The sequence below is a fragment of the Rhagoletis zephyria genome, unplaced genomic scaffold, assembly GCF_001687245.7.
Source record: "Rhagoletis zephyria isolate East Lansing unplaced genomic scaffold, Rhagoletis_zephyria_1.1 Rzeph_scaffold_01497, whole genome shotgun sequence".
Lineage (NCBI taxonomy): Eukaryota > Metazoa > Arthropoda > Insecta > Diptera > Tephritidae > Rhagoletis > Rhagoletis zephyria.
In genome coordinates this window covers 28,881-55,408 of record NW_016158581.1, presented here as the reverse complement: position 1 = coordinate 55,408, position 26,528 = coordinate 28,881, and the positions used below count along the sequence as shown (strand labels likewise).

Here is a 26,528-nt window from a genome sequence, read left to right as displayed (position 1 = left end):
GTGTTTATAAAGCGTTGAAGGTTGCAGACAGCAATCCGTCTCTGTGGAAAGACCAATCCGTTGGCTGTGAGAGCGCAGGTGATTATGGCCCGTCGGCTTAGTTCAAAAGAGGTATGTTTATATTTTCTAGCGAAAGGATAACCAAAAGTCAGGCCTATCTAAGGCGCTCTACTACTCCCTAGTTCTTACTGCGTCCTGTTTTTAGCCACGAGTCTATTTTAAGCGTCGAGGTGGACCAACTTAGTCCACAAAACGGTTCCGGCCCACAAGTACAGACAATGAGCCTTCCTTTGCGAATTCATCGGCAACCCGTTCCCAACGATTTCGCCGTGTTTCTTTCTGCCAATGGTTGGATAGTGTCATAGCATTCACTGGCTTTTACGGCCGCCGGGCTAACTAGAAACGCGCCATTAAACCCTTCTCAGTGCTCAGTTTGACAGAAGTTGAGATTGCTAGTACCATGGTCTGAAAGGCCTTGGACCAAGTACCCATTGCAAATGGAAAGTTTATTCCCCTCTCCGGCTCTGCCTTCTATCTTTGATCCATCTGTGTACCAGTGCACATATCTGGGATATAATTATGGCAAAGCCTTTGACGAGACATCTCGATCTGGAATTTAGACCTGAAATTACCTTCCAAAGCAGATTTCTTTTGGAGTAGCTGTATCTTATTTTTAAGAGTACTCTCAGAACTTTGTATTTGCAAATTGCTCGAAGCTGCTACTTCGACAAAAATGTGAAGTGGAGTTAAACCTAGGAGCGACTGTAAGGCCGCGGCTGAACACGTTGTCATTGCTCCGGAAATCGACAGTAGAGCCAGTAGAGAGTTTGTTCAGACGTGAAAGGGCAGTTTTTTGCAGCGTTTTTGGAAACCAGATTATAGAGGCATAAGTTACAATCGGACGGACTATGTGCGGGTTTATGCTGAGGTCCTCATTGGCACACCAGTTTGATCACGGGCAGAGCTGCACTTATAAGTTCTGATAGAGTGCTGCCGAATTTTCCCATCACATAAGTCGTTAAGTCGTCCGCATAACCAACAGCATCGCAACCACTTTCCTGTAGTTTGGTTATGAGGTCAATCACGAAGGGCAAAGAAGTTAAACTAATAGATCTGTGTGATTTAGGTGAGTCGGGGGGCATGTTGCCAGATTAATAAATAAATAAGACGGTCACCTTCCTTCAAGTATACGGTATGGATTCCCAAGAATAACTTGCGCTTAATAAACAGATCAGCGGATCGATCATAACATCAACGCATGTCTTAATTAATGCCATATATAGGCCATCTCAGCTTGCAGCTTTTTTTCAAAGGACTCTACCGCCCACACTACTTTGGCAAAAATAGACCAAACCTGATAAGACCTCCAACCCTGGGGAACCAATTTTTAGAAGAGGTAGGAGTCGTCCAATCTTTCTCTATCGAAGAGCCTTGGAAGAGCCACCTGGAGCTTCAGGCAGTGTCTCTATTGACTGACATTTTTACCTCCGCGTTTCCCTCTGGAAGCATCTAAAACATTTATTATTTTCAGTGAGACCAGCCCTATACTCGACCCTCTAAAGTGATCTTATTGCCCTGTTGAAAAGCATTCTGACAAGTTTGCGTGGTGCATTCAGTTCTCCCCTCCATAAGGGAACCCTAGGTGTCATCAAAACGAAAAGGAGAGCTGTGCTGTAATGGAAGGATTCCAGCAGCAACATTAGCTAGTACACTGGCTGCTACCTCCGATTCCTCGATTGAGTATATTGAGGTTCACAGCGACTCTGCTCTAGCATTTACTAGATTTTTAAAAAGTGTAGTTTGTTTTCCTGGGCGGGAAAGTAAAATTCCGGGACTCACATCGCCCTGGGATCTCAAATCGTATGAGTTGGTGGCTCGAGCGCAATGCTTCGTCCGAAACATTCCAATCTTGGAGAAGTTCAGCTATCGACCTGTCAAGTTTGTCAAAGCGTTTTGCCTGACTGCAAGGCAACTTGCCTATAGTTCACAACAAGAGCTCACAGGGAAGAGATTAACTACCATTTCGAGGGTTGGAGGATAGCGTTTCCGTAATAGCACCACTAAACTCCATCCACTACCTATACTTAATCTATTTTAGTATAAATGCTGGAACTTTATTCATTTCCTAGCTAAATAGTTTTAAATTTAAACATTTTCCAAACACCTTTGACAAAATGCAGAAGTGTTCGTTTTTGCGCATCCTAAAAACTGCATCCAAACTCATTAATTTAAACGAGATTTAGCGTGCGCTATGCACAAACTTCAATTTATATTCCCGTTGAGTTAGGAAAAACACAAAAAAAACAGCGCAGTTGCATGTGCAAAACAGCCTAAAACCATAAGTCATAAAATTTTAGTTAAAAAAAAAATGGACACTACACCGAAAGAAACTGGGAGAAGAATAAGTAATTTTTTAAGTTTTAGCATGACCGTGACGTAGACGTTACAGTTGCTTCTTTCTATCAACAGCCAACTAAATATGTTTCTACGTTTAGACTTTCTAATGTTTATGTTTATGTTTTCAGAAGTAAAATTATATGAATATATCGCAAAAACTATCGCTACATATAGATAAACTACGCTCTCTTTTATGTCTCATATTCAACACTGTGCTTGTCACGAAGTATCTTTCTGAAGAACGAAATCACTTTTACAGACTGATTCATTAAATAGTTTTGCTATGGCAATCATTTTAAACAGAAGCCTATGAGCATTTTCGTGAAAACGCTATTTATTACTCTGTTATATTTCTACATAAATCCACGATATCTCGATCACATGAAAATAGGTAAGAGCAATCAATAAGTAATTTCTTCAATATTAGTATATTTTTAAATTGTAATTTCCAGAAGTTTAAAAATTGAAGAACATAACGAAGATAGAAACTTGTTACTAGTTATAAAATATAATTCTCGATTTAAGGTCTTCACTAGGCAATAGACAACTTCACCATGTACTCGTAGCCACACACATTTCCCTCTCGTACAACTAACACAGCCAGTCTAACACTTTAATTCATTGTGGTTTTTTCTTCTAACAACACAGTTTCGAGGACCAATTAATTTTGTGGTCAACTGTGGCCATAAATTCAAGTTTGCCTTTTGCCGGATAAGACCACAAAAAATCAGCCAAAAAAATCACCAAATTAAGTGAAGTGCAGTAATTAAGACTGCGAATGAGTTGAGAATAACCAATTTAAAGGAAAATGAAATCGCAACTAGTATGTGCAACAGTACCATATACATACATATGTGTGTATGTATGTATGTAGGTGCACACAATGGAAAATCTATATGTATTGAAGAGAATTGCATAATATAATTAATTAAGAATATAATTCCATAACTTTTTTGTTAAAAATTATTAAAATAGCCTAATGGTGACAACATTGCTTTCCCTTTCAATTAGGGGAACGAAGGGTTTTGTGGATTCAGCGGGTAATTGGAACCATCTATTTAAAAAGAAAAAAACGAGAGTCATTTAAAATAGCTATTCAAGCACAAACGAACTCTGTGAAGGGAAACCAATAAATATATAAAAAAAACTTGAAGTCAAATATTGTGTTTGAAAAATAATATAGTATGCATTGGATTTTGACCCCTTTCGATCAAAGGATTGTGTGAACTTTTATGAAATGTACGTTTTATGTCCAGTCCTATATTTGCACATTACACGTTTTTATTCTAAAAATTATTTTTTTTTTTAGATTTTGAATGCTTATTATATATTTTTTGAAACGTATAAAATCAAAAAAAAAAATACACTAGCGAGTATTGGGGCTTATTCGTATTTTCGTAGTATAGTGTCAGCTATTGGTGCTAATAATTTTATAATACTTTATTATTTTTATAATTTTCTGGAATCATGAGAAAATATGTATATTTTTGTACAAGAATTCAATGTAAAGTTGGTGTACCACAATAACCAATGTAAATTACACTTTTTTTGAAGCCTATAATAAACGTTAAAAATTTTGTTCCTAAATTTGTTTCTAAAATAAAATAAAAACAATTAAAAGTCAGGCTGCAGGAATGGTATTTTCAGAAATAGTAGCCGAGAGTTCCAGCTTTAATTTAAGCCAGGAAGGTTCTATCACCTTTGACCTCGTTTTTTTTTTTTAAATCTGGAGCTGATGGAAACTTTATGCTTAAGGATTCGTAAGCAGTACAAAAAGGATATCAACAAGTAATTTTTAAGCAAAAAACAAAACCAATTTCAATTCTCATATAAAAAAAATATGCATATATATATATTTCATGATCCAATGATCGGATCTAAACCAGATTAGTATGGGACCACCTCTGAGATGCTGCCTTTCCGATGCAAAAAGAATTATCGAACTCGGTTGACGTGGTCCAAAGTTAAGCGGTAAAATACATAAAAAAAAAACATTCCGACGAACTTTCCTTTTTTTGGAAGTCGGTTAAAAAAAGCTTTAACATTTGCGGTGCCAAATTTTTTTTTCTATTTTTGTTGGGCTTTATTTTCCATTAAAATTGAGCAAAAATTCAGATTTCCGTTTTTTCTACAGAATTTTTCTTTGTGTGGTCCATAATACCAGGGACGTGAACCGGATGAAAAATTTGGTCGGTTCGGTTTACCGGTTCGAGCCGTTGTTGCACTTTTGGATTGGTTCGTCAAAGCGGTTTTTTTGGTCTTTGAACCAGGGTTTCAACGGTTCGAAAAAAATAACGCGCAAATTTTTGTGTCAAGTGTGAAGTCAAGGTTAAGGGTCTAGTGAGATGGGCTGCCTTTACATTTGATATTGTCACATGGTAATAAAACATGGTAGGTATTACCATGTTTAACAAAAAGAAAAAAAGTGGGTACATTTATCTATTGAAAATTGGTTGAAACGAACCTATAAACCTTTATAGAAAGTGGCTCGGTTTTCGGTTCGGATCAAACATTTGTGGAAAATTTCGGTCCGGTTAATGGTTCAGTTAATTAATAGAAAAAAGCGGTTTTCCGGTTCCAAGCCGATTCGGTTCAAAACCGGTTCACGGCCCTGCATAATACCCTTCGCTCCCCTATTTAGTAAAGTTTTGCAAAATAATGCAACGAATAACATCATGCATGTGCAGGCATGGACGGAGAACGAGCAATAAGCTAGTTTTTCTCAATATCCATTGCAATCTGCATGTTAATATTGACTCGGCATTAAACAAAAATTTTAACGATTTTATCTCTGAGTTGCGCCGGAATATATCCACAATTAAATACAATATGCTGAATACTCTAAATAAAAATGTGATATAAATAAATGATATTTTTGATTTTCACGAATGACTTTAAATAAAATCCCCCCCTAAAGAGAAATCCTGCGGCCGGCCCTGATATGTATGTATGTATGTATTTCCCGAAAGAGAAAAAATCTAATTTTCAATGTAAATACGACAAATACGCAAATACTTGAATTGGTTTTGGCATTGCCGAAACTTACTACGTAACAGAGTGTGGGTGTGTGTAGCAATAGGGAGTTGGGTGTATTGTAAGGAATTAGAGTGAGGTCAATAGAGAAAAAACCCGCTAAAGTATGGTGGGAAGTCAAACCCGAAAACTCAATCATTGAGATAGATCAATGGTGTAAGTGATGTGCATATTTACAAACACATACATATGTACATATATACATATATTACACACATGTACCCAGCAAGCAAAACGAAATCGAATGTTTTGACGTGGCGAGCCCGAACTGGTTTGTTTCTAGACCCTACAGACAGGGATTATGAATTATGTTGTTGTTGTTGTACTACTTCGCTGCTCTCAACGAGGATCGGGGGGAATTCATGATTTATCACCAAGGTGGCATAAGACGGGAGTGCTGCATTACCTCGATGACCTTCCCTACTCAACGGTTGGAAGTGTTTCACTGAAGAAGTGTATGAGTTTCAGAATTTCCGGTGTACTTGAGGATTCTTCTGTGGCTAAAGCCCTGGTTGGCGGGTTGCAATGCACCGACCCTAGTTTGTGGTTTGTGGATGCAATTTCCAGTTACAAAATGTTTAGTAAGGTTCAGAATAGACCTGTAAGTCAGCGCCGGGGCATAGTGCCCCACGACAGGCTAGTCTATCTAGCTAGAGTCCAGTTTAATTCCATCTTGGAATAGACCAGCGCGCTGGTCGCTGCAGCGTCGCGTACACCAAAATTTGGACTAAAAATGTCTTTATATACCCGGCAGAGACGCACCAGAGTGGAACTCCAGTTCGGCGCCATCTGGTTCCCTTCAGGGTGCCCGTGCCCATGAAGGCCGGAATTAAATGCTGCCTGGTTATCGGCATTGTCTACCGGCCGCCGCCATTTTTGAGTCGAGCTCCTTGGCTACGGGCCGGCCTGGCCGCAGGGGCTTGCCTTGTGGCTACCCTTGAAGCTGTCGGCTGAATCTCTTGCATCAATCGCCATTTGTTTTCAGCCCCCAAGCGGTTGTCTGATTTTGGTGTTGGGCGGGATAGGCTTTATTGTAGATTTTGTCCAGGACTGATCCATCGGATGAAGCATCGATATTGGTTCTTTGTCTGCCGAAACCTTTCGCCGATCAAGGAAAAATGGTTAAGGAAATGAAAAGAAAGAGGCGGACAGACATCCGAAAGGTTGCGTTAAACTGCAGACGGCTGCTCTTGGCGGCAAGCTATCCAATTGGTTTGGATACACATGACACCCTGGATTAGGGGGAAAGCTAAATAGGTACCAAGTCTAGATCGATATTGTCTGTTGAAAATAGAGTCACCTCGCGAATTATGCACTTCTTCACCGCGCACTAAGGTCTTGATGTGGTAGAGGCTAGGTTCTCAAAAGCTTACGCTGCGAAGTCGGAAAATTAAATATTAGGGTTCAATTTGACCTCCAAACATAAATTTTCAACCGATTTAAAAAAAAGTCCAATTATTCATAAATAAATTGGTCAGAGATTCTCCATGGCCGATTTTTGAAGTTGTTTATAATACATTTTTTTAATTGTAGTTCAAAGTGCAGAGAAATGTCAATTTATAAGAAATTCTACTCCCCTGTTTTAATTTATAAATTTTACATACTTAATAAGAACTAGTTGAAAACATTTATAGGGTTCAACCAAAATTAAGACAATTTAATTTTTACAAAATTCTTAGATATACAGTTTTATAAACAGCAAGCTTCCAATGGCTAAGAACTCGCGTTGAATTTAAATAATTTTTTTGCGACGATGCTAGACATTTTCTTTGATATAAAGTGTGTTCTAAGTGTTTTTTTTTTATATGGAATATATATGTAGCTCTACCAGCTGATTGCGCCTTAAATAGGAAAATTCATACTCGCAGGAGGAGAATAAAATATTTTGCTTACTGGGTAAAAACAATCGTATTTATTTGCACGAAAATCTATTTGAAGTACTAAATTGGCACATCTATACGTAGAAAGCTAGCTTGTGTGTGTGTGTGTGTGTTAGCATGCATTTGTTTGCCGAAAAAGGGATTATGCAAGATTTTTTCACACATCTCAAATTCTAAAGTATCAAACACAACAACGTACGCTTCAAAACGGCCCGCTGCGCCTGTCGCTATGCTTCATTTATCGACTGCTGTAGCAGCAGTTTGTCAAAGGATTGTCTGCATTGTTTGACTTGTCACACATGGGCCGTACAAATAAATAAATAAAATGTCTATTGTGACAAGCGTACGTAGCGTGAGTAACGATTTCCGTTTGAAATATTTATTTTTTTCCACTTTCCAATTTTCACCAATTTTCTTTTTGTTTGCAGTTTTTTCGCTTTTTATAAAAACATGTAAACAAATGAGTTGTAAAGCGATTGTCAACCTTTTCGCTCCCGCCACACATGCTTCTTCTTTTAGTGTACCGCTGCAAGCGAGATTTTAACGGCGCCGAACTTGCTCAACACATTAGCTGCGCCAATTACAAATAAATGTTTTGCAATTTGTCTGATTTTCGTAAAACAATTTTGAATAATCGCTCTGCTGCCACATCATTTAATTTTAAAGTTTTGCAGCAACAACAAAACACTCATACAAATCAGATGCCGACTAACCGTTTGCCGCCAAAGGGTATTCGTATTCATTCTTGTGTACATACTGTATGGGAGCGTTTGGTTGTAAGTGCGGCTTGTTGTTGCTGCTCATTTGAATGTGCAGTGATTAGTGTGGAAATTTTTAAATTATTACCCATTTGACGCGACTACAAAAGGCACAATGCGCATCTGCATAAAGGATATTAGCTACACACTCATACATACACACATACATACATTGAAGGTATGAGCACCGCCTCAGCATTCAGCTCATCTGCTCTGGTTATACATTCGATGCGTTCGATGTTTGTGCTACCACTCGAAAAATTTAAATAATCGCCCATTATGTGCATGTATGTATGTATGTGTGTATGTATATGTGCGCCACTGCATTGTTGTAGTTTCAGCGAAATTGATAAATTATTAAATTAGCTGCAGCCTGCAGCTAAAATCCTGTAATGACTGGGATACACATACTACATACATACATATATATGTACATGCAACCTCGATATGCAAATCCTTTCCAAAAGGTACATTCATGTTTGTGTGTGTGTGTGTGTATTGTGAAAGTGAACATGCAAAGTAAGTATCATCGCCGCTTGTTCTGGGTTGGAAAGGTGTCTCTATTTTTGTTGACTACCACTACTGTATGTACTCGTAGTCCACATTGTTGTTGTTATTATTTTGCTTGTACCTCTACTGGTTTATGTTGCATTTCATTGCCACCCTTGTTGAACGCGCACGCGTTGCCCTTCAGGGGGTCGCTTACTTCGACGGCTATACACAAGCGACATAAGCGGGTTGAGTTGCTTGCCAACTGAGATCTACCTACGCCTAATCATTTTCCTGCGCGTATTGTTGGCGGTAATTGAATTATCAGGGGACGTTTATGATTTGAAAGCGATGTATTTTGTATGAAATTACAAACTTGGTTAGCTAATTTGACGCCCTTTTATTAAGCGAATGTTTCTTATTTTCAAAGCGATATGAACTACTTGCTTAAGAAATTCCATACCGTTAACCTTTACGTACCAAGTTTATTTGAAAAATAGTGTAAAAGAGCCGGACCGTCTCAGATGAGTAATATATGCCACATTCCTGCCAGTAACCTAACTAAGCCTCNACAATGGGAGCATTGTGGTTCTTTCGTCAGCCGCTCTCTTAATTTGTTGTAGTGAGCATTGCGGAAGTATTTCGTCCCTACCAGAAGTGCATTGCCTTCAGAATGACCTTAAACTGAACCCTCTGGACGTCCCATTAGTACGGAAATTAGGAGATGGTACCTACAGCCTATAACAGAAACGTGTGCACTAACAGCAGAAAAAAATCGTCAGTGTGGAAAAGACTTCGTAATTCACTTCAACCTTTCTTTTTATCGGGCGCTGTAACCGTCTAAGCGTCAACTTCAATAAAGCGCGCCAGTTGGAAATGCCGACTTAAGCCAATTCCCTCTTCTCTTGGTTTTTCCATTACAGTGGGGCTGCCTCCTCCTCTTCTACCACCAGCGGGCTCCGAGTTGAAAACTTTCAGAGCTGAAGTATCGGTGTCCATTTGAACGACGTGGCCAAGCCAGAGGAACCGCTGTATTTTGATTCCCTGCACAATGTCCTCATCTTCGTAAAGCTCATACAACTCATCGTCCCATCGTCTGTGGTTTTCTCCAGCGCCAGTGCGTAAAGCGGCGTAAATCTTCCGCAAAATCTTTCTCCCGAACACTCCCAGAGCACTCTCATCAGATGTTGTCATTGTGTAGCGTGCGGTTTTCGTATGGCGGGAGTAGACTTTACTCCTGAATTGCCTACTCAGTCCAAAGTAGTACTTGTTGGCAAGAGGAATTCTGCGTAGGATTTTGATAGTGATATTATTCGCGGTGTTAATGCTGGTTCCAAAGTAAACTAAATTCTCTACTTTCTCGAAATTATAACTGACAACAGAAAGTCGGTGCCAAGGCTCGAATGCGCTGACTGTATATTTGATGACAGACCACCACCAGCCCCATTCGCTTTGTTTCCTTATTCAACTTGGAAAAGGCAGAACAGACTTCGCGGTTTTTGTCACCGATGATGGTGATGACATCTTCATAAGTCGGTAAAGGTACGCAGCCTTTTTCGAGCGCTTCAGCCCTGCAGTTCTTACTATATTTTCCAACGCCGTATTAGTTTCGCGGGGATACCAAATTCTGACATCGCGGCGTATAGGCAACTCCTTTTAGTGCTGTCGATAGTGGATTTGCCGGCGACAAATATATATAGTGTTTAGCTTTTTTTCTCTCGTCTAAAACCACACTAATAAGGCCGAATCAGTTCGATGACGGTGGGCATCATTCTTTCACACAATATGGTCGATAAGACCTTGGGGTCGCCTTTCTTGTGGATTAGGCAGAGAATACTTAAACTGCAGTCGTCTCACATGCGTTCGTTGTTTTTCAACCGCGTAATTGCTTTTCGTACCTTGTCATAGACTGCCGGTGGGCTCGGGTTCGTCTTCTCCACAACATTCAGAGCTGTTAGCACTCAGTTTTTGGTAGGAAATTGTTGAGGCCATAATTTAAATGTTTTTGATATCGGTCACTAGGTCGCCATGGTTTTTCTAACAGGTGGACACCCTGTTCAGGAAACCTTCTTAACTCTCTTGTAAATCTTTCGGGCTTTTTTCCTGTCGGCCAGCATTTCAAGCTCTTCGCACTCATGTATTTCGGTCTCTCTCTCCTTTTTGTGGCAAATACGTATCTCTTCCCTCTTCAGTTCCCTATAGCGGACCCACATAGCTCGCGTTGCGGCCGATCGCAGCGTGTCCTTATAGGCGGTATCTTTTTCTCTGCAGCTTCTTGACACTCCTCACCGTCTGTTGTTCTGTGGGGCTCGCTGAAATACGACTAAGTGCTTCTTCGGCGGCGATAGTTAATTAGGGAAAATGTAGTGTGATTTTTTTGTTGTTGTAGCGGCTACAATAACTCCGCCCAGATCGGCTAGTCCCTCAATCGTTTTCGTCAAGCTCAAGTCAACTGGTTCCACTGCTCGCATACGTCGGTTTGTTCCAGACCGATTACTGGGATGAATTAAAAAAACTCTTTTACGTAATTACAGCAACTATTTTTCATAAAAATCAATATTCCCTAGAGTTGCTAAAATTCGAGTACCGCCTTAGTGAATCACATAAAGATATTTAGCCGAGATTACTCGTTTCATTTACGTATTTCAAATGCAATTTATTTACGAACATACGGTAAAAAAGTTAATTGTATGAGTACGTTGGAAAACCTGTATTTTTTTTTTGTTGATCACAGAATTGAAGTACCAGACGATCAAATGCCTACAGCGAAGTGGTTTTTGAATTTGAAGGGGTGGCATTGTGGCAATTTAAAAAACATTTATTGTTAATTACAATGTTTACTAAGCGAGAATGTGATTTTTTTAATTGATGTAAATATGCGATAGGCGAAAACGCTCAAATGTTGGTAGCAAGGCTGAACAAACTCACCACCATAGGGATGCATGTGTGTGTTTGAAACGCCAGTGGCGGTTGTGGCAAGGATGATGACTGTATACAAATATTTGTAGAGGCTTTACGACTTCTGTGTTTTATATCTGTACATATGTTGTCATTTTTTTCTAGAAAAAAACTGTGTTCGTCAATTCATGCCAAATCAGCCAATGCACTATTGTTTAAATGCCTGTTCGTCTGGCATTCGGATGGATTTTGGTGAAAATTTTGCTTTTGTCTTATCTGCCAAAGGAAAAATGTAAATTATTTTCCAAAGTTATGCAAAATTCCAAATTTCACAATTTCTAGAATTTTGCAAATTTATTTTTTGAGTATCTCAAAAGCTATTATAGGTCCAAAAATGTTTCTGGTCTTCCTTAAAAAAATCGACAAATAAAAATATTTCAGAATTTAGAAATAATAAAAAAATTGTAAAAGTTAAAATATGTTAACATTTTTGGCGTAATCTGTTTTATACAAAACCTTCAAAGATCGTGAAATTTTCAAGAAGTGTAAAAAAAAATTATATTTTATAAATGTGTATGAAATAAAATGCATAATTAGACTGTCTCAAGAATATATGGAAAAAAATTTGTTTGCAAATTTTGATATTCATATGTATGTGTAATTTTTGGCCTAAATAGCATATATAAGAAGTTTTTTGGCAGTAGGATAACGATAGCCCGTGTCAACTTTTAGTTGAAGTTTTAATTATTAATAGCTTGAATGACTTAATCGTCCAAGAAAACGTTGGAAATGCAAAAAATTCGATATGTTTTTAATATTTTAGCGCATTTCCAGTAAAACGACATCTTTAAATTTTTAATAGTAAGGCAGGATTTTTTCCACGTACGTCGAAAAAATTAATTAAATTAAGATATACTTTGCAATTTTTATCCTTCAATATCATTATATTTATTACATATGTATTAATATTCAAAATTAAAAATCTGGAAGGATAATATTTTTAAAGGACAAATTTGACATGTTCCAAAAGGATAATTGACAACAAAAGTTATAAATAATTTTATTTTGAATCCTTAATTTAATTGATAACCACATTTCCATACTTTGTGTAAACTTTTGGAAATATGTTATAACTAATGGCCCTTTGGAAAAAATCCAGAAATATTATCGTTCTAATACTGTATGGAGTATAGAAATATTATGTATATCTACAAAGAATTACATATGTATATGGAAAAAAACTTGTAAAAGCAAAAGCAGATTAAAATTGTTGGTCCAATTATTTTTATACGATAGATAAGATATGAAATTGTGAATTTTGAAAAAAAATATTTTTGGAAAAAAATTTATGTTCAACCACTTTTGTTTAATTTGGATTAATTTGTAATTTAGAGTTTGCAACAAATTTTTTTTTTTCAAAGTTCAAAAACCTATATCTTAAAAAAATCTTCTTGCAAATTGAATAAAAAAATGTCCTAATAATGTATACAAGTTTTTGCTTTTACGATTTTTTAAATTAAAAAAATTCTGTAATTTTTTCGGATTTCTTTTAATGCATGTATTTTTCTATTTAGCTCCACATACCATCCTTAAAGCGAGATCAGAACGACTTTTGTTACTACAACAGTTTTTGAGATATTCAAACAAAAAAAATTCGGGAAAATGTGAACATTTGACAGAACTTGTTATATGAAAAAAAAGTTTGAGCCGAAAGTCAACCAAATTAAAAGTGGTCGATTTGACATGGATTATTAATAAGTAATAATTGAATGGCGCTAACATATGTATACATATCGTCGACGGTTTTGCAAAACCGCCTAAATCGCAGTTTTGGAAAAAATGAGATTTTGTAATCCTGAACTCCAGGAATCGAGATTTATGCATAAAAATCGTTTAATCTTTATTAAAACAACAGATTTGTAAAATAATAGCTAGAGAGAATACCGTTTTTCGATCTCCTATAAAATTTGAGTGCCGTAAGATAGGCAGTTTTGCAAAAACATCGACAATATGTTAGTGCTTGGCCGAGCTTCTCTTCCGATTTGTTGCGTACGTCCGTATGTTGTTACACAAAGGGGAGGGATCTACAGTTTTACGCCGACTCCGAACGGGGATTGTATTTTACAACGCTTTTATCAACTTGCAATGTTGTTTTCCAGAAACTTTCAATGTTGTGTTCCAGAAGCTTTCAATGTTGTGTGTCCGACACCATAAAGCAAAGCTTTGAAAAGCTCCTATAAAAAAGCATAGTGAATAGGGCGAGGTAGATGACATCTAGATGTCGCCCTATGTACTACGTTTGCTACACCGGAAATAGACGACACGCCATTCTTTAAATAAAATTAATTGGTGCTCGTTTGTATGTACATACATATGTAAATGCATGTGTGTGCACCTTTCTATTAATATCGTTGAATTATTTTAATATCTATTGCAAAATTTTATTCAGACAGGACTAAAAAGTAGAAAATAAATAATATAAAAAAAACTTTTTAATATACAACGCTTTTATAAATGGACTAAAAAGTAGAAAATAATACTTCTCAGTCCCATAGAATTTGTTTTGATAACTTTTGATTTTGAAATTTTAGCAAAAGTCATTATAAACAATCTATGAAATTGAAAATGAAAAACGTGGAGCGCATGCAATACAAAGCATTCGATTTAATTGACAATAGTCAAACTACATAACGTAGACCTAAAATTTCTACAGCGAAAGTAGAACTTTGAAATCGATTTTAAGCGGTCGTTATTCATATACCCACATACATACATTCATATATTACTTTTCATATCAATTCAAGTGTATTACATGCGCCCCACGCTTTTCATTTTCAATTTCATAGATTGTTTATAATGACTTTTGCTAAAATTTCAAAATCAAAAGTTATCAAAACAAATTCTATGGGACTGAGAAGTATTATTTTCTACTTTTTAGTCCATTTATAAAAGCGTTGTATATTAAAAAGTTTTTTTATATTATTTATTTACGGTAAGCTCGGAGGTTTGCCATTGCCTGCCGAGAATCGACCGCAGTTAAGAAAAAAACTGTTTTTTAATTTTTTTTTGCGATGTTGCTTTCACCAGGGCTTGTACCCAGGCAGTGCGGCGTGGAAGCGCGCACCGCTAACCACTATACCATAGCGGCCGCTTGACAGGGATTGTATGGCATATATGTTTACGTAATGTACCTTTGTGTGTATCTCTGTGCAGCCAGGAAACTTCATTAGATATGTCGTATATGGTGTGTATGGGACATACGTACATTAACACTCAACTAATTAGAGATTAAAAAATTATTTTGTAAATTAAAGTTAATTAAAACAAAACAAAATTAAATTTTGGAAATGCTGATAAGCAAACAAAATAAATAAAAGTCGCTACAGTAATACATTTTTCGCTTACAAAAAATAAGAAAATACTGTTTACCCTCACCAAAAATGCAGTGATCCATATTAATAACTACAATCTACTCTCCCGCATAGATGCACTATATATTCAACAAAAGTGCGGAAACCACTCACACAAACTCAGTTAAATCACTCAATAAACTTTCAAGCATTCTTAAGAGCCAATACGATTATATATAAACACCGGGCACACCCACAAACCATAATAAACAGTCAGGGGAAAAAACAAACAATGTATGTTTCATACCAGCAACTAAAACAACAAAAAATTTTACAGCCATAGAATATCTGAGCCGGGTAGCATTTTTGCTTCAACGATTGTGGGTATCGTTGCAAAAGAAATTGCCATTTTTATTTGAGTACATTGTTGTTGTTTTTGCATGAAAAGGGTACCAGAAAGCCATTCAAGGAAACAATGGTTTAAATACATATGTACGTATGTATGTATGTATATGCAACAGCCTCAGCATAACCACAACAATATGAAAAAAATGAATGGTAGGTTTGGTAATCTTATAACGGGAGTAATTCAAAGAATATGTTTGTTTGATTGACTTCCTATGCCGCTTGTCGATTTCTCACCGTACTCTTTGGTGAGTCTTGCACACTTCGCAGGCGTGGGTGGAGGGCACTCACTTATGTGGGCCATTACCGTTAATTTAAGAATTGCAATTGGAAGCTGTGGTTGTAATGTGAAAACTGCTGGCGTTCATATTTTCCACTGCTTTCAAAAATACCGCTATAAACAGGGTTGTACATTTGGTTGTTTGGCAAACGTTGCGTCTCAAATTTTACGACATAGTTAAAATTAGATATTTCTCGAAGCTTTTGAAAGGCAATAAGTTATGACTCGGCCTAAAAGTGTTGATTAATTAGAGCTCTTCATCCTTGCCGACTCTTGGTCGATCGAATTTCCACAGATTAGTCAAATATTTCCGGATAAAAAAGGGATAAGGATAAGTGGATAATTCAACGCGAACCTTTTTAGCATTTCTATAAATCGAGTAATAAAAATCTAAAAATTAATTATAAAATGGGAAGCAAAAAAAGCTACGAAACTGTACCTAAAATTCTGGGGCTGGAGCAAAAATATAATTGCTACACCTAACCTCAAGAAGGTTCACTTGGTCACGCTACTGATAATCCGGCAAGTTCTGCAATTCACCATCGAGTAAATTTCAACGCCATTCAATTTGAATTCAATGTGACATTGGTTGAAATTCACTCGGAAGTGAACTGCAGAACCTACCGGAATACGAAGCATATGTACATGTTCTGAGAATTGAGATTTTTCTTAAGAAAATCATAACGCAGAACCCTTTACATTCCATAGCTTGCTTCGTCGTACTCAAGTTCTCCTTTTTTACTCGCACAACAGCAAAGAGAACATCATTGCCAACTGAAAATGGTATTTTTCATTATTAACCGCAATAATGCGGTTATGATGATTGCCTTCCTTGCAACAACAACAACAACAACAATAACTAAAGGGAAATAAATACATAAGCGAAAGCTACACTCACTTGCCACCCACCATTTGCCTTTGTTAACTGATTGACGTTTCCACCCGCTTTTCGATCGCTCGCTCGCTCGCCCAATGCCCCCGGGGATGTTGTGGTGCATTTATTCGTTAGTTTGTTTATATTTGACTTGTGGTCTTTAGGGATTTCCTTAATTTTAAATGCTAAAATTGCCAACAACACATAATGAAATAATAACGTCGTAACAAAAGTGCTAAGGCAAAAATTCGAGTTTGATAAATGCCGGCAAATATTGTACGCCTATTGGTTGGTGCGCGGAGATGTAGAGGGAGATAAATATGTACATAAATGCGCACACAGAGGATGGCAACGTAAAAAAATGTTGCAGAAAAAAATTAAATGGAATAAATCTGTGTAGAGTTCTTTTTGTAATTAAAAGTGTTCTCCGCCCGAGAGCGCTTGGTAACCCAGCAACAACTTTTCTGTTTTTGGTAAGCGCTTACTATTTGTATCGATGAGGTAACGCATTACAATTCGCCTCAAGACAAAATTTTTCAATTCGAGTCGCATTTACCGGTAATGCAGTGGGTAAACGAGAAAGTGAAAAATTTTTCTGTTTTTGGTAAGCGCTTACTATTTGTATCGATGGAGTAATGCATCACCTTAACACAAAATTTTTCACTTCGAGTCGCATTTACAGGTAATGCAGTGGGTAAACAAGAAAGGGAAACATTTTGTCTTGCGGCGAGTTGTAATGCATTACTCCACCGATACAAAAAGTAAGCGCTTGCCAAAGAATCAAAGTCTTTGCTGGGAAATATCACCACACACACACACCCACACACAACTCGCCCTAATCATAATCGCTAGTTTCCTGCCTACACCGCACTTTCTTGTGGCTTCCTTCTCGACACAAAGTCTTGTGTCCTTCCAATGCAATTTCTGTTTTGTTTGGGCCTTGTGCCCGGTAAGTGGGGGTAATTGTAATTTAATTTTACAAAGTGGACATTTGCTATTTTTGCGTTTTATGAGGGTTTACAAATTGTATGCGTTGTTTTTTTTTAGTTCTTCAAATGCCAATTTTGTTTTCTTTGTTTGCGTATATAAAATGTGAGTAAACTTTTGCGACGCTATTGTTTACCTTTGTTTGTTTTTCCTTATTTTTTCGGATTTTGTTATTTTTGTGGTAGCAATTAATTTGACAAGAAGCTAAGTTGCTATTTGTGAGTAGTTATGTATTTGTGTGGATACTATTATTTTTGTTCTGAAATTATAATTATCTTTACCAGGTTTGACTTTTGAAGTCAATGCGCAAAGTTTAAAAATATGAAATATCAAAAGATAAGATTGGGAGGGAAAAAAATCTGGAAAATCCTTTTATTTTGCTAACAAAATTAAATTTTTTTTGAGGTTAATATAGGTATAGTCTTAGTAATTAATTGCGTGGGGGGTTCGGAGAATGTCGATTTCTTCAAATTTATCTTCAGCCCTTCACAAAGAGTGTATGGCGATGTACAACCGCAAATCGCACGAATTCTCCCGCTGCTTCGTAATCATACCGCACAGCCCAAGGAATAGTCAAAGCCTTGAACTATAGGCCTGCAAAGTCATGGCGACAGTTTTTTGAAATGTAAAAGGTTCTATTCATTGACAAGGGTAAAACGTCCAAAACTAGGCTGAAAAATATAACTTTTTTCCATTTTGCCACCAAGATAATGCACGAGCATGCAGTCGAAGTCGCAAAATTGCATGTCACTTCCATTTGGAATTTCCCCCTCATAGAGAACATTTTCAACATTTAGCGACTATTTCCTGCTTTCAAACCTAAAGAAGTGGCTCGGTGGTAAGAGATTTGGGTTTAATGAAGCGGCCATCAGTCAGGCAAAGGCCTATTTTGGGAAACTCGAGAGAACCTTCTATATTTGAAAGGGATGAGCAATTGTAAAATACGCTGTCAAGCTAAAAAAGACTAGTTTGATCATATATTTAAAAAAAATTTCATATCAGCCAAAATTGGTCGGTTGGTAGGTAAACGCGACTGCCACCTTAACGGCACACTTAGGCCATAGATAGAACCCCTATTATGTTACACAGTTTGACACCGTTTAATTATTCTGCCTATTAAATCCCTTCGAGTCGCTGATGCATCTCGTCGGGCATCCTGCGTCGGTATTTAAAACCTCCCTAAGGTCGGCTAGGAACGGTAAACCCAGTTAACGCAACCTGTTTCTACACAGGACTGTTTGCTCCTCTTCGTAGTTCTTACAGCTTTTGCAACATCTATGGGAAGGCACGCCAAGCCTTTCTGTATGCTTACCTATTAGACATTGCCCGATTACAACACCCTCAACGTTAAACATATCTTCTTTCTAGGAGAGTATACCCTTCGTGACCGCTTCCGCTTCCATTTATGCCATATCTGCCTAGAAATTCGACAAGTCGAACTTTGACACCATCTTACTTCAGCTTATTTGTATACAAATGCACGAAGTAGCAGCTTGCAAGTGGCTAAAGGCATACCAATGCATTCTTTGCAAGCTCATCTGTCATGCAATATATTTGCCTATGACTAGGGACCCAAGTGAGGTGAAGTCTTCTCTCAGATAGGCGGTAGTCCAGCGCATTTTTTTTAGTAAAACGTAAAAGAGCCCACTTTCTTGATTGCAGCCTAGCTATCACTAAAATAGAAAGTTCAACCTAACCAGCGTGGATTTTTTAAGGTTTTGTTTACAGACCTTATCGGAGGCGATCATAGGCGACAAATAGACGGCTTTTGTTTAGTTTTTATTTTACAAAATGTCCTAAACATCCTAACCCCACCTCATAGCGTAAAAATATGTACACTGGAGATATGATCCACAATTTGGAACATTACGTTCAACTTTATGCCACTTTACTCTGTGTATGTGGAATGGATTTTTGCAACTTTTTAAAGCAAAACAAATTAGAGTTTAGTCAAATTTTTTGCTATGTATGAACATATGTATGTAAAATCGAAATTCAGAACTATGGATCTCAGCATATTTTAGAAAATGGGGTCAAAATTAGGCATTTTACAACGAAATAATTCTGCAAATTTTTCGAAAAAAGCCTGTTATTGATGAAAAAGCATTTACTATTTCTGGCACATCCTCCAAAAATCAGATCTGTGGAGGTAATGTCTGAATTTATTTCCGGGGACCAAAAATCGGTTGATAGTAGTAGTTTCTCGATATAACTTTTATGGAACATACATATCGCACACGTTTTTCAAAAGTGGCACAACTAAAAAAAATTAAGTCGATTTTTTCATAAATCAATGCTTAGTTTCCAATTAATGCAAATATTTTTTTCTTCGTGATTATATTCTCTAAGTTGAAAACTACTGCATTCCTGGTTTTGTATCAATTGCCATGAATCTGTACGATCCATAAGCAGTTGTAAGTAATTTCTAATCCAATTTTTTAGTTGTGCCTCTTTTGAAGATATGTAACGGTTCTAGAGCTCTAGCTCAAATACTTCCAGATGTATTCAAAATGAAGAAATTCAGAGTGTGTGGTGCCACGCCTTGTCCTCCAATAACATTTAGGGGATCGCCTTAAACTCGTAAAGTCTTAAACCGTGTTAAACTCGTAAGTTAACGAGGCTTTTATGGGAACGCCCCCTTTGCGAAAAGGTTTAAATAGGTGCGTAAAGTGACTGTGTGACAGGTCAACCAGGGTTTTGTGAAGCAATTTTTGTTTCTAGTATTTTCCATAACATCTCGCCATTTTGTATCTATCCCATTTGGCTAAAATACAATTAAAAACTCCGAAAGTTTTCTAAAATTCCCTAATTTTATTCGCGTATTATTTTTTTCATTTATTTTCATTATTTTATCATATGTTTTAGTATAAAAATGTGGGCCCCTCGACAACACTGAAGTTTACGAGGTCATTTGCACATCAAATTTTCCTCGTAAATTTACGAGGGGCTCGTAAATAGAGGTCCATACAAATTTTGGCAGTTCTTTGAAGAGACTTGTAACTTTAGGAGCTTTACGAGGCTTACAAGGCTTTTACGAGTTTAAAGGAAAACTCCTCAATACTAAGTTCCAGTACTCTCCCACAAATACAAAATATGTATGCAGGATGAAAAACTCCCTTGTCTAATCGAGATAAAGACTATCCTATATTTTAAGTTAGGCTAAATAACACCAGTGTGCGATATTTCATGATGATCCATTGATTAGTTGGTATAGCGTGAGAGCGTAACAAACTCACTTTCGCATTTAAAATAATGATAAGGATGCAAAGTTGTCTGCTCTAAGGAGGGAATTGGGGCTATAATATTCCTATACCTGACAACACAGGTACAAACAATGTACTAGGTAGGTACATATTTATGTATGTATGTATATCTGACTTATGTAAGGATGTAAATATGTACATAGGCAAGAGCTTTTCGAGCTTTTCGACATGCGTATACATACATAAATAACCATGCAATATAGTTATTCTTATCACTTTTCACAATGCAAATGCATGAAGTTTGCATATACATACATATTTATACATAGACGCATGTATTTTAATCTATGGATAAATGCACTTATGAAATTGAATTGCGAAAATTCAATACAAAATTGTGTTGATTGGAAAATGCATGCAAGCAGAATGAATTGCATGCCAATTAGATTTCGATCATATTGAGTGGCTTTACGAAGTACTTACTTACTTGCAAATACATATATGTATTTGTTTATTTATAGTTATTCTGATGTGTACATATGTATGTATGTATATTTTATTTGTACATAATTGTGCATTGGTGTAAAATGTGGCATCTGTTATGCTGACCTTTGATGCGTATTAAACCGATTGTGAAGTGACTGTGATAATTTGTAATTACAATACAACGCTCACACATACATACATACGCACAAGCGAATGTGCAATAAAAACACAGAGACGCCAATCTATGAATGGATTTACATACATACTTTCATTGTTGTTGAGTATAAATGTAAGATTTTCACACTGAATAAGTAAATCACACGCAAAAGCCATAAACGCAAATGACCCATAAAATGTAGTGTTTTAAATTAAAATACGCAAGTAATGTAACGTAATAACCTTGAGGTCACATAGCCGGCTATATGTACATACATACATAGATATACAAAAGTTGGTATGTATGTAAATACAATATGCACACAGTTCCACATACAATGGCATTGGCCACAGGAGCAAATCACCTGAATAAATTCAATAGAAATTTGCGTGTTTCGAATAAATCGAATTTTGAAATTTTATACGTAATTGAATTTTGGTCAAATGCGCTCAAACATACATACATACAAAGCATTGTTCACAATCTAACCCCGATGTTCATAAAAACACACACACACACATGTACATAGCTTTGTATCTCATGCATAACCACTATTGCAGCCGATGAGCTGAATGGCGGCTGATGTCAATTCTAGCAGTCAAGTATTGGATGGGTCCGAGTGTCATCTTCAATTTCCAATTCAATTATAAAACAAATTGGGAGCAACCCAAATAAATCGCGCCATGTGAGAAAAAGAAAAACAAGAAAAAAATAGAACATAAGCAAATGCAGCAACAAATATAACCACAAAATATGTGGAGTGGCTGAAGCAGAGCAAAGTGGGCAAGTGGCAGCAGCAGTGCCATTTCACAGGGGGAGACCAAATGCCAATGAGATGAGTATGGATTCCACATGAAAATGAATTGAAATGAAATGTTAACAGGCAACACCACAACGACACACTACCAGTGGGAGCTGCGACATTGCCGTTTCGAAAACCAAAGCCAAAACCAAATCCAGTGATAACAGGGACGACGACAACAGGTCAAGCAAAACCACAGAGAAACGCGACTACATGCATGTGTATGAGTAGGCAAACCTTCCCCGCCAGCGTGTGGAGCTGTGTGACCAGTCTGGCGTTTTTGAGGCTAGATTTAGCAATTAGCTTCGTGGCCCTTTTCAAAAGGTTTTTAATGTTAACTAGTTTACAGGTGATTTCCATCTTCATAGTACTCTAAGAAAAAAAAAGGAACAGTCCAGCGCCTTCGTCTTGGTCTGCAGGCTGTATCGGAGATACAGCCGCTATATTTAAACGTAGAATACGTGGTATGGTTAAGAGCATATCCAAGTCAAAAACGAAATCACACACTAAGAAAAACCAACAAAATATCGATTATATCGATAAGTCCCGAGAATCCCTAAAATCCCGAAATAGTTCCGAGATTGAGTCTCTGTGCCTTTATCTATATCCTTTTCTCTACAACTACCTTTATTTTAATCTTTCTTCCTCTATCTTCATCTATACTTTTATCGGTATCCTCATCCGCATCTTTTTCTTTATATTTATCTTTGTTTTTATTTTTATGTTTATCATATTCTTCATATACATATTCCCCTTCACCTTTGCACTTATACATATAAGTAAAGTGTTTAAATTTACCTTGGTCTTCATGTTTGCCTTTATCTTTACTCAACTTTGTTTTTGTGTTTATTTTTACCTTGGCCTTTATCCTTTTCTTTATCTATGTACGTCCTCACCTTTACTTTTATTCTTGGATTGGACTTTTTCTAAATGTTGTTTCACTTCGAAAAGTCTTCGCGTATTATGCATACATGTGTTCATATATGTATGTACATATATAATATGTATGTACATATGTATGTATAGACATACATAGATTACTAAAAATAGAAACAGATCCACATTAACTGCAATCAACATATGTACGTATGTATGTATTTACATATGTACACACGCTGCGATTAGGTTATAAATAGCGCGCCTCTGTTGATCAAAAGCCGCATTACATACGCATACATACTTTTTGTCTCCTTCCCACACTTCCAACATATGCACGTGTTTGCAAAATGATGACGAGGTGATTTTGTATGGAAAATCATTTATGCCCATATATTTGAATAAAATAAACATATATAGAAGATATCAACCAATACTTCCCATATACCAAACGAAAGGAAAACTCTTGAATTTTTGATTAAAGAAAACAAAAACAAAATCATTCGAGCGGTTTTCGAGCATTTTGGTAATGAAAAAAATTTGCAAATTTTTTCAACAATTTTTTGCCTTAAAATGCTCAATATTTGTTAAATTTATATAAAATTTGTACCCGATAATATTTCTACTGCTCCAAAGAACCTATATCCCGAAAATGAAAGTTATATATGCCAACAATAAGTTGCTAGAGCACTTTAAAGGCTCAAAATTGACCCCAAAATAAGGCAATGTTTACCGTTGTTTTTACGACAGAAACCGAATTGGTTATTTACAAAAATGAATCTGTCGACAGGTTTGGAATTTTATCTTTGAAACGCCACACTTTTCTTTGAAATCGCTTTATTAGTTCTCGTGCAATAAGCGTTTTTGTCAAGCTCTAAAAATTACAACTACAACATTTGAACATAGCCCCCATACCTTAAGGTAAGACGTATTCTACGTCAAAAAACAGGTTTTATGGAAATGTTAAAAAGTTTGCACTTATCCTTTTTGCTTTATGGAAAGGGAGTTAGAAGATTTTCTTACAGCCCTGCATACGAAGGCAGACGAGAAAGTGTGTTTTCAAGTCAGCGAAAGTCAAATAAGAAAATCGCAATAGACATGCTCGAACGTGTCTGGTAGAAAGTTTGAATCATTATTACAGATTTCGTGAAAAGTTTCCCCTCTGAAGTGTAGCCGAATCAGAAGTTATGAAATACGGAATATACCATACAAAGAAGAGTAAAGAGTTTAGCACGGAAGGCATATCGTTTAAGCGTGTCATTCACTTAAATTTGTAGAGGTTCTGTTAAATTTTTCGGCTTAAAATTGCTGCCTTGTTTGGCTTATTTTTTCAATTCCTCTAACTTTTTTTATGAACGTGAAAAATGTTTATAACTTTGGTTCATTGTTTGTAAGTATCAGACGAAGAAAAAGAAAGAGTAGAGTAAAAAGTACACGAAAATAATCAGAGCATCGAGCTGAGTCGATTTATTCGGGCCTGTCTGTCTGTCGGTGTGAACACAAACTAATCCCTGAGTTATCCGACTGAGATTTGGTAAGCGGGTGTTGTTTTATAATGTACGAGTATGAATCATTTGTCGGAACTGGCGAAATGGGATCACTACAACATATAACCCGCACACAACTGATTGTTCAGATATGATATTTCGCATCACAACTCCTCTATTTATGCAGTTAAGAACATGAAATTTGACACTTTTATCACTTATTATCGCTAAAGAGCTTACACTGAAAATGTCAAAGATGAGATTACTATAACTCATAGCACCGGTACAACTGATAGTTCAAATATGAAGTTTTACTTTAAAACTCCTTCAATTAGACAGCTAAAACCGAGAAATTTCGTAAGCTATCTACTAATTATAGTCTTCGGCATAGGCGAACACATCACTGTTTTTATTTGTTTTAAATTCAATTTAGCTAAAGTTTTGTGTGTTAATCTGGTCACACTTTTATGGAGGCTGTTATTGTAACCATTCGTTTGTTATTTTATTTTAACCTGCATCGATATGTCAACTGCCACGGTGGTAAGGCGTACCATGTAAGAACTTCTTCACCTCCGCCCTAAAGCGCCACTTTGTCTCCCTTTTCCGATATCGAATTAGTTTAATGCGATTCATTGCAGCATTCACTTCCTTACCTCACCATCATCACCATCATACAAGCAACAGATAATTATGGATGAGTACCATTTGTTGGCTCATGCATTGCGCACAAATCGAGTTTCATTGGCACTTGCACGCACATTGTCACAGAGGGTTGTGCACTTATTGTCCTGGCCGCAGAGAAGATTGAGTGAGTGTCCAGCAGAGAGTGGGAAGTGCTGATTTTTCGCAATCCTGCTGTAGAAGGGAGTATATCTGAGAGTAAATAAATTGCCATTACACGAGAAAATATTATTACAGGGCATATACATATGTATATTCCTCGATATCCTTTCACCAGAAGCTGTTGAGCCTCATGAAACGGCTTCTTTATAAATACCACCAAGTTTCTGGCTATCGTTCTTATCTACAAATTCTACAGCAATAATTTGTAATTGTAAGACAGCTTCACCTTTTGCACCTTGTTGCTGATAGTGTTATGGTCTAAGTATTAGAGGTCATAGCGACCAGGTGAGTTTAAACGCGCAGCTCTAGCTAAATAGTTCACTTAGACACCGCACAGGTCCAGGCTTGTTCCTATATGTCTTTAAACCTTGGGAATCCTCCAATAAAATTTCCGCTCAGCAGTCTAAGTTCTCAACTCGAGGCCCTTTACCGAGAGCTCGCAGCACTCTCTTCATCGTTCCTATAGCTTCTGCAGAAATCATTATGCGTAGCTCTTTACCTGGCTGCCATGTGACCAACATTTCACTGTCCCGCTAGTACGAAAAGGCGACGAAAAGGCGAAAGTTCCGTTTCAAATCTGGTGATGAGAGGTGCGAGATAAGGAGTCTGGCGAATTTGCTCCCAACTTTCTAGCTTTGCATATCCAATATATTATCTGCTGTTGCAGTCCGGAGTTCTTTCCAATTTTAAGCTTCCAGAAATAGAGCGCTTTCAGCGATTTCCTTCTCCGCTTTTAAGTAGTTCTTTCTGAGAAAAGTTTAGAATCGAGAATAACAATTCGCCTCTTTGTACAATTTAAGATTTACGCTATTAAGCTATGTAGTTTGAAAGTTATCTAGCATCTTAAATGGCCTTGAGAACATATTTGGAGTAGTTTCGGAGGGACTGAACCGTTCCTTTTTACCTTAACAGATCGTTAAGTACAGATTGTATTATCTCACCGACCGTAGCGATACATTTTCCTACCACCAGTATGACTAAGTCTTCGGCATACGCAACAACCTTAATGGCTACAAAGTAGTACGAAACAGGAACTCCACATACTCTCGATTTAGAGAAAGATAAAAAATGGATAAGCTTAGCTCAGCGATTATCATATCTGGCATTTTACAACGATAACGCGGGATCGATTCCTGCTAAAGTCTAGAGAAATAAGTCTGATAAGGATATGTAGTGAGCTCCAAAATATCAGCTATAACGCTTCTAACGCTTAGACTTTAAAACCAAATAATTGCGCAAAGCTCAGTAACACTGTTAAAATTAATATGAAAAATATGCCTCATCTTCGCACAGCTAGTCCCTTACCCATTTGCCTTCGCCTTT

At 36.9% G+C, this 26,528-nt stretch overlaps 1 protein-coding gene across 1 annotated transcript in view; it reads right to left on the bottom strand.

Annotated features, from left to right (window-relative positions):
• Nucleotides 1–26,528, bottom strand: part of sp3 (phosphatidylinositide phosphatase spermathreecae) — a 96,209-nt gene that overhangs the window by 43,257 nt on the left and 26,424 nt on the right. The window lies entirely within an intron of this gene.